Genomic DNA, 12,924 nt, shown 5'->3' with positions numbered 1-12,924 from the left:
TATATATATATATATATATATATATATATATATATATATATATATATATATATATATATATATATATATATATATGCTTCGTCTAATTTCGTTCATTGTCAGTTAGTTCATTACCAAGTGAATAGTGATTTTTTTCTTTGTTCATTGAAACCCGTAAATCAATGCGACTGGAAATGAATAATTCAATAAAACTCATTCAGTGGGTCGTGGCTACGATTTCACATGAAAAATCATCTGTGCAGGGTAATTACGAAGCCATTCAAAGGCTCTTAAACTGATTTATTTAGAGTCGTATTTTACTGATTATTTGGTATTCTATCATTCTCATCCGGTTCGTCTCAATTTTTTTAAAGAAAATCGATGAATGGCCAAACAGCTTTCTAGTTAAACAATCCAAATTCATACACGGAATCCTACTCCTAACTCAACCGAATTCCAAAAGGGTTTGAAATATTGTTATGCCAAGAAAAAAAAGTTGCTACGCAAATATATTTGATAAAAAATGAGCGGAGAGGCTTTGCTAACGTTAAAACCAATAGAGTTGGAGTTGGAGTGAATATTTGCTGTAGTGCTTACTCTTCAACAAACTGAAAGTACATATTGGACACTCCAGTTTCTAATGCAATGTAGCAAGAGTTGGAATCGGTGATTTAAACGTATTTTAGAAATCAAGCACCAGCGGTGATTAAGCGGACCTAAACAATGTTTTACAGAAGGAAATTACATTATTTGGGCTTAACGGAAAATTATCAATGGATCTGAAGCGATTGTTTGACAACATGAAAACTCTAGAACCTACACTTCTGCAAATATTTGCAACAAAAAACGATCGTCAATTTTTCATGTGAACTTCAATATGTTCTGTTTTTCAATTCGTTTTTCATGCGAAACGATAATGAAATGTAAGCGCTTTTTGACACCTTTTATTATTTGAAATTTCATTTTTGCTAAGAATTTTTTTTCCATTCCCGGTTCCCGGAAATTCCCGAGAAATGAGATTTTGACGTTGACTAACGTCTATATCGAAGTTAGGCACCTGAATTTGAAACTCTAGTAATTCAACCAGGGAAAACCTGGGAAAAGTGGTCAGGTTTTGAGCGCTTATTTTTCAGTCATTTAAAATCAGGTTTTCGAGGTTTTGGCATCAATCGATCAGAAATTCTTTTATGGTTAAATTTATGTAACAAAAACAAATTATTGTTTGAGATACACTATTGAAAAATTGGTAATTAATATCGATTGTCTAAATCATACCGCGCAGCCAATCACTACCTCTCTTCCCAAGCACAGTCGACACTAACGGATACAATTGATCTGGCTTTGTTGTTATTGTTGTTATCACTTTCTGTTTCTGATGTTTATTTGCATTCTTTGTCAATCCATTCTCTACTTAGCCCCTCCTTCTTTCTAACTAACTGACGAAGCCTTGGTATAAAAGGTACCGTACGAACATTTTACCCCATCAGTTTCATTACTAAACCGTACCGGTTACATACGGACGCTTGGTGTTAGCAGCTGAAAGGAGGGAAGACAAAATAGTACCGGTCATTTCATGCCGGTTTCACCCGTAATGCTGGTGGTTGTTAGTAGTACATGGCTACTGCAAAATACTAGAATGGCTGGAATTCTGGACGGACTAACCAGTAAACAAGAATAATCGGCAACTGGCACCTTTTGGTGCCTCGAAGTTTTGTAAAAGAAGCGTTGCAATTCCCTCTACTATTTGTTTTAATGGAATATAAGAATACGGCAGTCAACGTCATGCGGTCGTGTTTTGAATACCACTCTCCTACTATTTCATCCCCGTTTCCCGGGAATATTGCAAAACCCCAATCTCAAATGAGTTAGGCAGCTTCAATGCAGGAGGCAACATGCCCCAGTATACCACACTCCTCACGAAGAAAGTTTGTCCATAATTTGATGTAGCGTGCCCAGGAACCACCAAATTGTTTACTCTACGACTATGCTTAGCGAAGACAAATTGAAGCTCGTTGTTTTAAGACCTTGTATAAGAACAAACATGATCTCATGGCATAAAAACATCGAAAAGGGCATCCCAGAAGCTCTTTTTGAAGTCGACGCACTGAAGTTCCCCGATTTAAAATAAAAATGTATCTAGGACAGTCCTTCAAAGCTACCTCCAGTTTCAGAGTCATGGCAGCACTCATGTTAAGGTATACAACATCACAGAAAATAAAATGTAAAAATATCAAGGACTTAAACAGCAGAGTTGGGTACCCGTCGGGTTCGGGTCGGGTTCGGGTTTGAAAATTTTTGAAGGTGTCGGGTACGGGTCGGTTTCGGGTTTGATGGGAAAAAAAATTCGTGTTCGGGTCGGGTTCGGGTTTAAAAAAGGTCGGGTTTAGGTCTGAAAACCCGATACCCGACTATATCAAATAAGCATTTTTGTAGGATAATGATGTCTAATTTCATGCAACTGTAAAAATCACTAACATTTCAATACCATTCGAGGCTCAAAGCTTCAGGGCAGCCTCGAATTAGTACAAAAAATCTATCCCTCATAAAAAATCTCGAGTTCGGGTCGGGTCCGGGTTTCACAGTTTCGGGTTCGGTTCGGGTTCGGTTCGGGTTCGGGTTTCAAAAAAAAAAATTTCGGGTTCGGGTCGGGTTCGGGTTTGATAAAAAAAAAAGTTTCGGGTACGGATCGGGTACGGGTTTGAAAAAAGTCAAACTCGACCATCTCTATTAAACAGCTGCATCTTGGTCCATTCAGGTAGGTAAAATGATGTTAACCTTAGAGTCCAGAGGCAGGCGTAAATTTTACCACATTGTACAGAGACAGCTTTATTCCATTCAAGGTTGTCTTGAACGATAAGCCCAAGGTTATTAGACTCACTGCTGAGTTCGATATGGAAACATTCGATATAGTTTGTTATATCTTTTGTTTCAAAAAAAATTGCACTTGTTTTATAAAGTAAGCCTACCTTGTATCTCAAGAAATGGTTGAATATTACAAGTTGCTTCGAGTATTGCAAATTGGTTTCAAACTAGGTACAAAAACATAAAACAGCTTCTATATTTTCATGGAAATGGTAAATGGAGTAAAAACGCTGAAAAAAGAAATTCCTTGAGGAAACAGAAAAAGTTTAACAGTACACAACCAGTCACGACCGCAAGATTAACGTAGAATTACGACAGCCTGTCTTTTATCAATGAATTTCTTGCAGCAGGTTAGGTAATGCTCTCGATTGACACCAATCAATTTGATGGTCTGAAGCGGTGAATTTCAGTATTATTTCTCTTTTAACTCTCTTTCTAACGCTAAGATTACAATAGACTATATTGTATCAATGTATTTATATCAGCTACTTTTATCCAACATTCATGAAATAACGCTCTGAAAATAATGTGGTGGCCCTAGAAAGATGCAAACGGGTTTCAAATTCGTATCTTGGGTCGGTTTCAGGTCCCTGGATGTCACCTCGATTCCGGAAGCACTCCTATTAGATGATATTTAGTCATTTTTAACTGTTTTGCAGAAACCGAAAGTCTTAAATTTCAAAATGACATCTGAAGTTGATTTTTCGGTTTCCGGGCATCATTCTAGTTCCGTAATTATCCACATTGGATGGTATTCGGCCTTTTGAGCCGTTTTCCAGACAACGAAAGTCACCGTGTTGAACTTGAAAATGGCTCCTGGGGTTGATTTACAATTTGTAGATATCATCCTGGTTCCGGAACTACACATCCTATGCGCTTTGTCTAAGATTTTCGAAAAAATAATCAAAATGGATCTTTGCGATTATATAACCAGGAAGAACCTGTCAAATCAGTTGCAGTCCGGCTATCGGACTAAACACAGCCCAAAAACCGCGATGCTCAAAATAATTGATGATATTGGTCTTGTACTTGATGGTGGTCGGCCCGTTGTTCTAATTTTATTAGACTTTTCGAAGGCTTTCGACACAGTCTCACATACAATCTTATGTCAAATATTGAGATCAAACTTTGGACTTTCATTACATGCATCAAATCTGATAAATTCATATCTCGAGCAGTCTTCAATAATGGTATACTTTCTCAGTTTCTGCCTGTATCATCCGGAGTCCCACAAGGTTCTATTCTAGGACCAATTTTGTTTTCTTTATACATAAATGACCTTCCTGAAGTCATCAAAAACTGCAAGATTCATCTTTTTGCGGATGATGTTAAGTTATATTATGGATTTGCTAATAACTCGGCTGTAGAAATAGCTCATAAAATTAATGCTGATTTAAAACGAGTCTTTGATTGGTCCGCAAGAAATAAGCTCACGTTGAATTGTACGAAAACAAACGCATTTTTCATTAACAATGGCTCTATACATGGTACCTTGAAACCAGTGTTGTTTCTAGGCAATGAAATTGTCTCATTTGTTGATGATGCTGTTAGTTTGGGTATTCGCATCCAATCTAATTTTGGTTGGGATGAATATGTGCTCTCACAATGTGGTAAAATTTATACATGTTTACGCTCGCTTTATGTGCCAGATGATGTACCAGTCACTGTTTTTAATAAGCTAAAAGTTGCGTTACATTCATGTGTGCGTTATGTGTTCAACTTAAACAGGTTTTCTCGTGTCTCCCACCTTCAGTATCGTCTAATCGGTTGTACTTTGGAAAATTTTGGTAAGCTGCGTAGTTGCCTATTTCTACATGGTTTGTTGAAAACGAAGCAACCTGGTTATCTATATAGAAAATTACATATGACCCGAAGTAATCGTTCCTTGAAATTTATTATACCAAGACATCGCACGTCAAAGTACGGGAACTCATTTTTCGTACGAGGTGTAGTACACTGGAATTCATTACCCAATAGTTTGGCCAACATAGCTTCTTGCAAAGCATTTAGAAGAGGATGTTTTGAGCATTTCAAATAAGTAGTTTAGTTATTCAAGTATTATTGTTATTTGAATAGTTTTTGTTATGAAGTTTCTTTACTATCTGTTATTTATGTGTGATGCCTATTCTACTTCAAAGAGTTAACAATGTAACATTAAAAGACAGAAGTTTTTGGTTACGAAATACAAGTAATAATAAAATAAATAAATAAATAAAAAAACTGACTCAGTTATTAGCAATTAAAATTGGTTTTCTGTTGTTTAATTTACACCCCTTCCTCAGAATGTTGCCCTAAGACGTGATTCTACGTCAAAAAATGAAGAGTAGTTTTTAACTGACGCATCTGTACGGACTACTCATTACGACCAGAACCGGGAATTGTGATTATACCCGGCAGTCTGCTGCATTCCGCACTTCTGTGATTATAGTGAGAGTAAGCGACATGCTTATATTATTATACGAACTTGTGTGAATGTTTCTCCTGTTTACACTTACTTCTCCGAGCCTCGTTCTCTTTGCCAATATTATCGCCAATTATAGTTCCCTGAAGAAGTTTCAATATGTCTCCCTCTGGCCAGTTTTATTACAAGAGATATTACAGAGCATTCATCGTGAATGAAAGATGAAGTGGAGAGCTCGAGAATAAACCCATGGTTAGGTCCTCCTGTTACGAGTGGCCAAATTCTATAAAGATTCGAGCTCCCTACGACCAGCTTGTCAATGCTGAGTCTGTAAGCTTGCGGATTCACAATTCCTCTAAAATCTATTTAACGAATATCTAGGCGATACATAGTTGTCAATACCACTGGCCAACACTGCTGCGGCCCTAAAGCTCAAACTGGAAAAAAATAAAGATTAAAGCTTTTTAACCATTCCTGTGAATTTTGGAGCCGCTAGCCATTACAAAAACGCGTCATCGCGAACGTTAACCGTGCGCCTCCTTTAACTTTTGAATTAATGGAGACGCTAGGTTAACCTTTCGATAACGTTCTAGGGAACGAGTTTAAGATAAAATTAAAGATTGCTCTACAATGTTGCATTGTAAAAAAGATGTTTCTATCTCTCAAAACAACCACTTTAGAGTTACTTTATAATTTAAAATCATAATAAGATGGCAATGAAACAATTTTTGCCATTATGAATTTTAAGTACGAAAACGACATTGTTTAATTAAAAAAGGAACAGTCTTTTACTTCTATCTATTTTGTTTCACGTTTCTGAAATTTGGGCAGCTTATATGTTGGATTTTCATCTTGATATGTTCGAAGATAATATGGCAGCATATTCTGGAGAATAATGCGAACTTTTCCCGATCAGTCAAAAATGTTAGGATTATAACAAATCTTGATATTTTGTTACGAACTTTTTGTATCAACTTATGCTCTAAACTTGGACTCGTTGATAGTTAAAATGTCTAAATTCCTTTCAAAATTACTTTTATTACGAATTATAGCAAGTTTAGTAAGGTTTTTGGCGGAAAAAGATCAGAATTAGTTAGAATGTTACAAATTTGTTATAAATATGTTTAAAAACGTTAGAAATTTTGTAATAAATATGCCTCAAAAAACTCACTTTCAAACATTAAAGTGTATGATAACAGAATTTAATATAATTCTATACTTTTTATCATTCTGGCACATCAAGAATATTACAGGGTTTGTTTTTTTTTTCAGATATACCCGTTTGTTATAATCGTTAGACCGGGTTACACCTGGATTCAAAATGTTCTGAAGTGCTTTACAATAAACAATGCAACGCGGCAAAGATGGAAGGTAATGTCGGAAAGATTTCGACCTTAGATTTCATGAAGTTTAAACCACTGTTTACCGAACAATACTATAGAATTTCATGAGAGTAACTGAGAAGAGACAAATAAGCATTTCTCCGTTTAAGATTCGACAACTAAAGCAGATAGAGAGTTTGTGTCACAGAACGAACTGTAGAGCGGTTGAAAAAGTTTAATTTGAGCTGAAAAACAATAATATTAATTACGTTTTTTTGTGAAAAAAAAAACCTTTTGAACAGTACTACTTTTGAACCTTTGTGTTTCAAAAACGTTGTCTAGTAGAAAACTTTCTCAGTGTCAAATGAAACCAATAGACTTCCTCCAAGTGCTTCATGGAGGAGAATCCAAGCAACTTAAAAGTAGTTTAATGTTAAGGAATATACGTAGAAGAGTTTGTTTTTTTTCATCAAATGAGGTCTTCCGGTGTCTTTCGGTGTCAATTAAGCGATATTCTTCCGGTGTCAATTAAGCGATAAGTATACCTTGAGCATATATTTTATCCAAGCTCGCAAGTTGTACACTTGTGAAGTTCGAAACTTACCTTCACACCTTTCTATGTAATTAATTGTAGATTTTAACTTGATCTATCGGTCTTTTCCAAATAAGTTTTCCAAAACACGTGAAACAAAATAAATAGAAAAACACATTGTTCCTTTTTAAATTAAATAATGTCGTTTTCGTACTTAAAATTTCTATAGGCGAAAATTGTTTCATTGTCACCTTATTATGAAATTTGAAGTATAAAGCATCTCTAAGTTGGTTGTTTTGAAAGATAGAAAAAAAAAGGTTGTTTTACAAAGTAGCCATAAAGAAACGGAACAGTAACTTTGTGGAACAATTTTCAATTCTATCTACAAAGAAATGAAAGCCTTATATCTGATTTGATAGAAAATTTTGGTCTTTGTAATTTGTGATAATATAAAAATAATCGCCTCATAATATGTAAAAACTTTTTAGAAAAGAGTTTTTCTCTAGAATATTACTATCGAGCTCCTAATCCAAATTTCCTTCTAAGCCCGTTTCCTAGAAGGCTGTCAAATAATCAACTTAGCGTCTCCATCCATTCAACAGTAAAAGGAGGCGCACGGTTAACGTTCGCGTTGGAGTGGATGGGCACTTTTGTCGTATAACTGAAATGGTTAGGGGCACCAAAGTTCACATAATTGTCCTTTTTTTCGCAATTCGAGCTTCAGGGTCGAATTGTTTTTTTCTTTTGCCGACATTTACATTGCAAGTTTTCCAAAAGTTTCCTTTTTGAAGTATTTATTTTGTGTCAATTAGTGTAAATAATCAAGCCATTGAAGAAAATTGCTTCTAGCACTGGAAGAACTGTGTATTGACCCTAATTTGTTAAATTTTTCAAATAGATGGACACGATTTCTATCAAACACTATCGATTGCAGTTGCAGCAACAATTTTATTTGCAATATCAAACAGAAAGTGGACTATAAGGAACAACAATATAACCAAATTAATAGCAGTATGCTGAGCAGACTCATGTTTTTTGACTGCCAGCTGGCTTTTCAATCTCATGGATCCTTAATCTCATGGCCTAGGCTTTCACAAACTGATTTCAACTATCCAGTTTGTTTACAAATTTGAGCGGCTGGAACTGGGCACTTATCACATTTTTAGGCGAGATTTTTTATTTTTTTTCAGATTTTAAATAACCTCAATTTATCCGGTTTTTAGGCTTTATGACAGCGAGCTAAGCTTTACAGTAAGAAAACTTCATATCGAATCGCATGTAAAGAATTGCCTCCATCACTTACGATAGAAAATTCCATAATATTCCACGCAAATTTAAATGATATTGCAGAAGCAACTAAAATTTTAATGATATTGCACAAAATTTTTATATAAAATCGTGGCTTTCACCGGAAGCAATTGAAATTTTAATGAGAAAATATTTTACGTGGCGTGAAATATTCAGAATTTTTAATTGTGTAGTTTCATTCATTTATAGACAACTATAAGTGTTCACTACGACTCGTTTTTCCAACTACGAGTCTGCCCGTCATAAGACCTCAGATAATAATCATTGTTGAAATGAAATCGTTAAAAGACCAAATAGCTATTATTACTTGGACAAAGTAAAAGAAAAAGTCAAAAATAAAAATAATCGAAAACTTTTTGCCGGAATAGAGTATTGGAGTACCTCGGCAACGGCTTTTTCGGCAGGTTTTCTCCAATGCACCTGTCAAAGAAAACCGTTGTTGATGTAGTCCGATACCCTACACAATTTTTGTTCTATCATTCACTCGAAAATCAATATGTTTGAAAAATTGATATAAAACGCTAAGGTTTAAAAAAATCCGTTTAGGTAAGCTACCAGTTTAGTATTCAGTCAATTTATAGAACAAAAGATACCTTATTGTAGTTCCAGGTGTTGAATGATTCGAGAAGCTTTCGATTATGAAAAGAACTTGAGGATTCTTCCTATCGCTGTAATAGCACAATTAGACAATTATAAGCAAAGGCTTTGCTTTCAACCTTCGAAGTATCAAAACTAAAGAATTTTTTTATTTGATTAATTTTTGCTACTAGAATCTACTCAATAATAGTTTTTTTTTTTTATTTGACTTTAAAAGTCAGTCATAACGCGTTTCCATTGGAGAGGGCGCATGGTGGTTAAAAATTCTAGTGTATAATATTTTTGAAAATCGTTTAAAAATTAACACATAAAAGGTCTCCTAGTTTTTTATAAAAACATAATTTTGCTGCCGAACTGTTACTGTTTCGAATGCATGTGCCATTTAAATCATATAATGGTTATTCAGAATGTGAAGAGTATACTAAACAGACATTTGCTAAAAAGTTACTTCAAAACATCGAGTAACTGTGTCATTTTGCTGATAGCCTAGTCTGTAGAACGTGTCAATATTATGTTCATTAAACGACGAACAGTTTTCAGTTTTTGGTTGGAAAAACTGAAATGTTAATTTTATTTTTTCTTGCAATATCTTTAAATGATTGTGCCGGATGAACTTTTATTTATTTATTTACAACCAAACTGACAACTTTTACTGTTCGGCTGATTTCGTCTGCTAAATGCATGATGTGGAGTATCGAACAAAGAAGGCAACGGATTTCAACCAATATATTTCAAATCGATACGGTAATTTTAGGCTCAAAAAAAAATTTACAAAAACCAATGTCGGTAGAGCTTTATTTAAAAGCAGCCCAATATCCGACCTCAAGGATAAAAAGGTTCATTACCCTGTTCCAAAGGCACAAATGAAGCGCAAGCGACGGCTGACTTAAAAATAATTATACGCCCACTTGTAGCGCTTATTCGCTGCTTTGAGATAAGCAAAAACCGTATTGCCTCGTGTATTGTGCTGGAAATTAAACTCATTAACCCCATATTCTAGCTGTTCTCGTCACCGCAAGAGAAACGTAAAAACTTCGCAACCTCCGTTGATCACTTTTGTTTTGACAAAGCCAGCAGTACCGAGGCATCTATTCGCATTATTATTTCAGGACCAGTTTCGAAAAGTTTCTTCCCTCAAGAACATTACGCCAGCTGCCTGCGAGCCTAATCCATGAGATTCAGAAGCCGGCTGACCATTCGACAGGAAAAAGTAAAGGAAAGCCACACGCACACCCGCACACACACACCCACTTTTCCATTCCCCAAGCACTTACTTGGCTCCAACGTTATCTTCCTTCTTTTAGTGCGATGGATGCGCCTGGTATTTTTTCATCACCCGACCAATATTTGGATCGTCACAAAGAGCAATAGCGGCGGTCGTTTTGTTTCAGTCCCACCGTTCGTTAAACAGCAGCACCATTCACCAGAGGTCTACCGAGAATAGCTTAAGTTAAACCCCAGGCTTAGACCAGTGTCTTCTGTATACTTCTCATCTCATCATGCAGCATCTTAGAATCCACTTCTGCTGTTTTCCACTCACCCACACACACTCGAACACACTCCACTAACCGCAATGAAGTGGCGCCCTCGTGAGGCCTGTCTCCGACCAGAAACGTTTCACTTTTATCTTCCTGTCCTGGTTGTGTAGTCTGACGATCGTAGTTCTCCACACCGTGTGTTATTGTTTATTTGGTTTTAATCGGTTCGCGCGCACACACACACGGTTTGACACTCGGCAACGAAACGGACCGCACTGGGACCGTTCTTTGTTCTTTATCATCCGCTTTCGCGCTTATTTGTTTTTGTTGAGGGCTTTTGCTTGCTGCCGCACGTCGCCTCCGCCGATTGATGTATCACTAATAGAACAGCACTAAAACTACCATTAACAGCTAATGGGTGCAGATTCGTGTGTTTAGGTTTGATTTTCCGCTTCACTTGTAGCTCTTCGATGGGTGCGCCAAAGGTGAAACTACAAACCACGTGGTTGACAGGCTAGAGATACTTTAGATCACTGCACAATCCAGAAACGGGAGAGTGTCGTGTAGAATATATAAAAGGCAGAGAAGGTGCTACACTAAATGATAAGAAAACTTGACACAAGGACGATTAACACTTATTGCTTCTTGATAGGTTTTTTCGCTATATAATTTGATTGGTTTTCTTTGTTGAACGTACGTACTGTACGTAGCTTAGGTTTAGAAAGTACATATTTTCACACCCAGGATAGCAACTCAACAGACACAAAGAACTTCACAAAATTGTTCTCTTTCACTGTACATATCACCAAAGAAAGAACAACAGCAGATAGAGGTCACTTTCACTTTTGTTATGGTTAGAACCTTTACTCTCACGCTCAGCCCGAAATCGATCGGACTGACTGAATCATCTCGCTAATGTCAGCTGAATGTATTGAAGTAGTTCAATTTTTTCTAACCTATAAGCATTCGCAGAACGAAAAGTTATCCAATAGTTGTCAGTCAGCGGTGTGTCGTTAGATGCTTGGGGCACAAATGTGCAGCATTTTATGTGCTACTCTTGCTGCAACTGCTACTACTACAGTTCCGGAGCAATTTGGCAGCGTGTGACGCTTCAGTACCTATGCTATACTGACTCCCTGCCAAGGTGTGCGGATGGGTTTTGATCTTCCACCGAGCGAATTCTCACACCCATCAGCCAGGATCATGCTGGTACTCTCGCTCACTCAGTTGAATCGAAACGAACCGGAAAATTTTGGAGAAACAAAGAGCGAAGTTGTACGCTGGGAAATCCGTCGCTGCTTACCTTCCTCCCACCCTCGCTCCCACAAGGCGCAGTCAAGCACGTGCAAACGCTTACGAAACATTAGCGTAAGAGAAGTGAAGCTGTTGCTTCGCGCTCTTCGGTGGAGTATCCTCCTCGCCGCATAATCAAGCCACGATGGAAAACACGCGGGAAACTGCCTCCAGCTGACGGCGATGCTCACTTTGCACGAGGACCAACTCCGAACCAGGAGAGTGATGACGCGAAACGAGAGATAGAGAAGGAGAGAGACCATCGAGGAAGATAATAAATGCTGCATTGGTGCGACAGGGACTGTGGAAAGCCCGGCGGTAATTTGGGTCAATTTATTGCAGAATCTACGCTACGGGTTTGTCGTAAATTCAAAGTCTTATCACTACTGTGTTGTCATACATTGCTGTTTGCTATGGGATGTACAGGCAAATTGCATTAATATGCGATGACATGCTGTTTGTCCCAGTGCGTCCTTCCCCGGAGAGCGTATATTCACCAGTAACGTCTTCATCTAGCTGTGTTACCACCGAAGTCGCACTGTTGTTAGCGTATATCCCAAAACCATTATTACCGAAGCTATCGTCATAATATGGGCTTTGCTAAATTACTGTCGTTAATACCCAGACCACGATCATGAGGGCGTTTATGAGCCAGACGGAAAATATGTCGCACGGCGAAATGGAACGTGATTTTTTTCGTGCGACATTCAAATATACTAAACCAACGGAACTGAATGAATTCATTTGTTATTTATGATAATGATAATTACGAAGAAATAGGCGAGCCTTCTGTTCCAAAGCTCGCTTTTATGGGGTCAATGATGTAGCAAAATGTCACTCAGAATGGACAGCCCCCTCTCGACTTCTATACATAATTTGCGGTTGGACAAGAATGCGGTCAACCGTGACATTTATCGTTTGTACGCTTCGAAGGTTTTTACGAAAATGGTAAATCGATTGCAGTGGAAACCATCATGCATGGAAAAGTCAGCGAATATTCGAAAAAATATCAGGAAACGCATTCTCATAAGAATTTTTTTTTTCACACTTGTATTAATTAGGGTAATCGCTCCATTATTCATCCCAACAGCTAGGTGCACTCATATTCATCTGATTCATCACATTTGTCCAATTTACCGTCAAATTTCTACA

General features: G+C 37.1%; 1 protein-coding gene across 2 annotated transcripts in view; it reads right to left on the bottom strand.

Annotated features, from left to right (window-relative positions):
• The window catches only part of LOC129732569 (diacylglycerol kinase eta), a 260,168-nt gene that overhangs the window by 181,286 nt on the left and 65,958 nt on the right, over positions 1–12,924 (bottom strand). The window contains exon 1 of one of the 2 annotated variants that reach the window (XM_055693542.1): positions 10,276–11,608. The exons of the other annotated variant lie outside the window; for it this stretch is intronic. The gene's annotated coding sequence lies outside the window, so the exon portion shown is untranslated. Of the gene's footprint in view, positions 1–10,275; positions 11,609–12,924 lie in introns of those variants that run through there. 2 annotated transcript variants of the gene reach the window in all.

Source organism: Wyeomyia smithii, chromosome 3 (genome assembly GCF_029784165.1).
Source record: "Wyeomyia smithii strain HCP4-BCI-WySm-NY-G18 chromosome 3, ASM2978416v1, whole genome shotgun sequence".
Lineage (NCBI taxonomy): Eukaryota > Metazoa > Arthropoda > Insecta > Diptera > Culicidae > Wyeomyia > Wyeomyia smithii.
The sequence above is the reverse complement of the archived record's forward strand: the minus strand, read 5'-3'. Positions and strand labels throughout refer to the sequence as shown.